Consider the following 6,051-nt stretch of genomic DNA (forward strand, 5'->3'; position numbering starts at 1 on the left):
TATCATCCTGGCCACGTTTGCGCCGCAATGAAAAAACCAAATGAGCCACATAACAAAATTTTTGTGGAATATCACTCTTCCGCATTGAAACTTCATGCTCGAAAAAAACAAGCAGCAAGCAATAAATGCATAGTTTTCATCTGTAACTAATAATTTTCAACTTTTGTTGTCATGTATACCTAATACTAGTAACTTGTATACCTAATCTTGTCTAGTATTAGGTATACCTGTCATGTATACCTAATACTAGAAACTTAATACTGGCTTAAGATCGGAAGCTGACTATCGGCGAATCAGATAATGATATACACGTGGCAAAAAATTTTTATTCAACTAATTGGACGAAATTGAATGGTAGATTAAAGAAAGATAAACAAACTTCGTGGATTTCTGCACATCAAAGAAATTATTGTTAAAAATTAAGCCGAGAAGCTCCCAAATGCTTCAATTTGTGCCAATTATCAAATTAAACAACGATAAAAATTTCGTACGCTTTAGGATGCTCAATTATGCACGTCTTTTGCCAAGTCTCTTTGAACAATGAAATCAGTGTCGAGAAATCTAGACCAAGGTTTGTACAAGTTCAACTTCCTTTTTATTTGCAGTGTCGTAACGAAAGGTCGAGTTCTTTTAAATAACGTTTTCGGTTAAGTTTTATTCAATGATTTATTCTATTGTCGATAAGCTTCGATAATTTTCTGGTCAAGCCCGAAAATCGCCATTTTTTGTATCTGTTCCGAGCACTTCTGCATGCTTTCTCTATCCAATAGTTTTTGCCGATTTTTTTACGGGGATCTGGCTCTATTTTGATTCACTATTGTTTTATCTTACGGTGCGTAGCGAATAATAGCGATACTCGAATACGTGATATGATTATTATTCTTTCACATTACAGTTGATTTTTTTTCTTCATTGGTTTTAACCCCATAACAAAACGAAGGATTCACTTACGCAGCTGCAACCATGCTTTTATTATATGCGACGTACAGAGTCAAATAGAGAAGCAAAGAAATATCATTATTATCAAGACGATATAATTTGGAGCCGAACAGGCGATCCCGACGCTTTCAATGATATAGATATTTTCTGAACTTTCTGAATCTATTACATATTTTCCCGAGTTTGTTTGTATATGTGAGTGTTTCATTGGAGCCTGACAACGAGAATATATAGGCTGTGTGAGTACGCATCCACAATACTTTTTTTGCGTCGGAATCTTATCTGCAACTGAAATCGGTGTCGCAGAACTATCATAGGTGGTATTTTCAAATATAGAACAGTAGGATAAAAAGGAATCGAAAAAATATACAGGGAAGCGAATTGCAAAAATTTTTTCGAGTAGGGATTTACCACACATTTAATATACAATTAGGCGGGATTTCCTCAGAAGAATCGTAGAACTGAAAATCAAATGGTGTAAATGTCAAGCTCCATGATCTTCGGAAGAGTTACACTTACTTTTGAGCCAATAAGGAATGTAAACCATTCTGCAATATTATTTTATACATCTCAGAGGGAGTAATTGTTGCAGTAATAAGTCGTTAAATGCTATTGACAACCAGTTGTCTACCATCTAGCACGATGCATCATTCCAGGGTATATTTCGGTCAAGTTTTTTTATCAAATCACTCGCGGCGTCCCAATGAATCATGAAAAGCTACTTTTGATCGGTATTCAAGATTCTTATGTAAATTTTATGTTTTTATTCAGTATTGTTTTAAATTATTTGACTTCTTTTTTATAGTCAGCCAATTTCTTGCCTGTTGTGCCGGTGAAGGTACGTGGTTCTGTGGTTCTATTGCTTGAATAAAATTTTTAAAGGAAGCTTGTTTGCGCGTATTTGACACACAAACCAATGCACTTATCTTGCAAGAGTCTCTTCCAACAGCCTGAAGACTTCCCCTTTCAGTTCAGTATGAGCTGCTGTTGCGTTCTAGCCCTTGGGCCATACTTTCAAAACTGGCTAAGTGAACGTAAGTATTTACGCTCTATTTTCTTGTCTATGATTGGTGGATTTTGCTCGAAAGGCCGTCAATGATTGGCTGATGAACTTACGATCTCTTAACTTTTTTTGAAAGTATAGGCCCATGGCTGCAACTTTTGATGTATCCATAAACTACTTTAGGAGACAGGAAATCTATTATACTTGATGCAATGCAAGTATCAATGTCACTCGATTGTGTTCAAGTTGCAAATTCATTAGATTTTTACAAGCCAATCTAAGCAATTTCAAAACGATTCACCATCAGATGAAACGTTTCGGAGTCCAGGTCCATCAGTTTGAGAATACTGCAATTAGTTCATAGTACAATCAAAATTAAGAGAAAAACAGAAATTTGAGCTTAAAGTTACAGACAAAATACATAGTAAATTATCACACACATAAACCAATCTATTCAATATTCAGAGTGGATGTGAACTGAAGGCTGCGTTCAAGCTGTAAAAAATTTACAAGGATTCTAAAACACGCCAATTTGAAACACCATAGTTGAATAAATCACTATCGAATCAGATATGTACGTTACACTGCTCAGCGTGAAAGCGCAGAGCCGAATGAAAGAAGGGCGCTAAAAAATGTCCAATTCTACAACTCCTTTCCCTAATTACGCTCTGAAAGTTTAAAAGTAAGAGTGCAATTCATACCAACGTACGCAGATGCGCATCGCGCACAACTGTATTTTTAAAGTAGAGACGAACACATATCAAAGAAATAAGATATTTGTACCTAAAGAATGACCCGATTTTCAAATTATTCGTCAACAAAACAAGAAAATTAATATTTGAAAGGTATTTGAAGAACAAAAATTTTTACTTATTTGAACATAGTTCCAGGTGCAGGGCCGAAGCATGGAAAATAACAATAAACAACGTTCCTATATAGAGCTCGGAACCACCCCAATATATCGGAAATTTAGACAATTCAAGATTAGGAATTACACAATTCAGTAATACTTATCTAAACAAAACAATGAGGTCTTTAATTTGCCACACATAATTTTTATGTTGTTGTTAGAGGACGCAGTGCAATAGTGTTTTATTACAGTTAGGTATTCTGATTTTGGTTTTAAGTCACCTCGGACGTGACCTCGTTAAGATATGCTCTGCACTTATCCATTGCTGTGTGATCCACCACGGAGGTACGCATTATTATATACTTATCATTTTGGTATGCTGATATTTGTGATAACTTTCTTCTTCAATTCAATGGTAGTGTTGAGAGGTGTTCATGATTATTATTTAAGCATTGTAATATTTATTTATCTGGTTTTCATTATATTCTACCTTTGCAGAGGTGGGCAGTAGCGCGCTACATGTAGCGGCCGCTTCATTTTCAGTAGCGGTAGCGGCGTTATTTTTAAGGCAATGTAGCGATAGCGGTAGCGCCCGCTACATATTTAAGTAGCGATACGAGGTTTTACCGCTACCGCGCTACCGCTACATTTATAAATAAAGCCTTAAGATCAGTGGTTCCCAAAGTGGGTGATATCGCCCCCCTAGGGGCGGTAGAAAGATTTGTGGGGGCGATAAGGAAGTAGAGGGTGTTTGGGGGGCGGGAAAGAGGGGCGGCAGTCCGAAGTCAAAGTCAGAAGTTCCAAAGTTTGTTTGACGATTTGTACACAACACGTGCAGCACATTATGACTCCCAGCGATGGTTTTTTCACCCAGATATGCATTTTTAACCTCTCCTGGGTTTACGTCGCGGATAAATTAACGGCCGGACTCGCGGCCAATTTCCAAATTCAATGATCATGGAATATCTATCTAACTATTAAACTTAAATCGATGAAACTTGGTACACGTGTTCATTAGGAACTAACGGTAATGTTTAGCTCGTGAAAATTGTTTGAATTTTGCCTTCATTTTTTTGCCACCGTTATATGGCAATACGGGCCGAAATTCACAGGGATCAAGGAATTTCTTCCAACCTATTGAACAGATTCGAACGAAATTTTGAATTTACAGTTCTAACCACCGAACGGTAATGTTTAGCTCGTGAAAATTTATTCGATTGCGCCTTTGTTCGCGAGTTTTTTTTTCATTTCATCTTCATTCGTGATTTAAACAGCAATACGTGCTCAAATACGTACAATCAAGAAATTTCTTCCACAACTACTGAATAGATATGAACGAAACTTAGTATTTAAATACCTAACCTCAGCAACGGTGATGTTTAGCTCGCTCCAACTTTTTCGTTTTGCCTTCGTTTGCGAGTTATACGTCTATACTTATACGGATATACGTAAACGGCTCCTGGTTAAACCCTCCGGTAGAAAAGCCAGTCGATCCTTTTATATATCTGTATACCTCGCGAACGAAAGCAAAATAGAGAAATTGTCACGAGCTAAACGTCACCATTGAGAGGTTAGGTATTTATATACAAAGTTTCGTTGAAATCTGTTTAGTAGTTTAGAAGAATATTCTTGATCGCCGCGAATTTAAGCGACTAATTATCCGGCGATACGGGCTGAATATAAGGAAGTGTGAAATCAAGAATGACGGTGAAATAAAGAAAAACTCGCAAACAAAGGTAAAATCGAAAATTTTTTTACAAGCTAAGAATCATCGTTTGGTAGTTAGGAATGTATATTGAAAATTTTGTTCAAATCTGTTCAGTAGTTTGGAATAAATTCTGTGATCACTGCGAATTTTGGCCTGTATCGCAATATAATAACTCACGAATGAAGGTAAAATTTAATAATTTTTACGAGCTAAAAATCCGCGTTAGGTTCTGATGTTTACATGTTCCAAGTTTCATTGAGCTACGTAAATTAGTTAGCCACGAGTCCGGTCGTACATTTGCCCGAGACGTCCTAGGTTTCTAGTGCTGAAACAGTTAAAACAGCTGAAAAACATACGTATTGGTTCACTAAATGGGGTTCTATTCGTGAAATTCACATTAGTGTTTAACCTTTATCTTTTAAAATTGCAGCGTACTAAATTTCAATAAAGAGGCGTGTTTTTATATGTGTCTGTGGGGGGCGCTAGAAATTCACTAGAGAGCCGAAGGGGGCGCCAGCCTGAAAAAGTTTGGGAACCACTGCTTTTGATTTTACTTAATAGTATTAAATATTATTTAAAAACCAGCATGATACATACATAATACAAAATACAGAATAAAACTGTACGAAAGATTTCGGTGTAATGTTTTCAACCTCAGCCTGTTACTAGTGTCAACATGTTAGTTGTTACTTGTTAAGTTATTGCCAGTTACCACTTACAGGTATTTTTTCATGTTTCAGTTTGCTTACAATTATTTTTAGTTATTTTTATGTTTCACCTTCTCTACATGGATGTCTACTTTAATCTACCAATCTCAAAAAAATTCCACAAAAATATACAAATAAAAGACTGATTTTTCATATGTATATGTGGATAATTTTTGAGATTGGTAGATTAAAGTAGACATCCATGTAGGGAAGGTAAAACATAAAAATAACTAACTTTTATTTACTGTATCTAGCCCGTACTAGTTCGGTTAGGTCAATTGCAATAAAGTTGCATTGATATGTTTTGAAAATGTTTTATTATCATTAAATGTTTATGAGTAAATCCTAATAGCAAAACAATAAATATTTAGAGATTTCCAATAATTTTGGCCATTGTAGCGGCTAATGCAGCGCCGCTACATTTTACTGTAGCGGTAGCGGTAGCACTCGCAACAATCTGGTGGGTGTAGCGGTAGCGCCCGCTACATTTAGAGCATGTAGCGGTAGCGGTAGCGCCGCTACATTTCAAAGTAGCGTTGCCCAGCTCTGTAGTAACCTTTGTCATTGCTAGAGTTAAATTCTTGTTTATTTATTAATTTGAGTCCAAAGTTGAGTCCGAATCTTGAGTCCAAAGTAAGAAATAGAGCAAAGAGACCACACGGTTATATTCTTGTCATTGTTTGTATCTGTCGTTTGTTTATTATAGTTTTCATTTCTTTTTTCTATTCATCCTTTTGTTTACAACTATACCCACGACATTGTTTCAAATCATTTCCGTAATTTTGTGAAACCAAACTCCGAAAAGTTGTAAAAACGCATCAAATAATGTGCAACGACTGCACAA

This window comes from Hyalella azteca, unplaced genomic scaffold (genome assembly GCF_000764305.2).
Source record: "Hyalella azteca isolate HAZT.00-mixed unplaced genomic scaffold, Hazt_2.0.2 contig7236, whole genome shotgun sequence".
NCBI classification, from domain to species: domain Eukaryota; kingdom Metazoa; phylum Arthropoda; class Malacostraca; order Amphipoda; family Hyalellidae; genus Hyalella; species Hyalella azteca.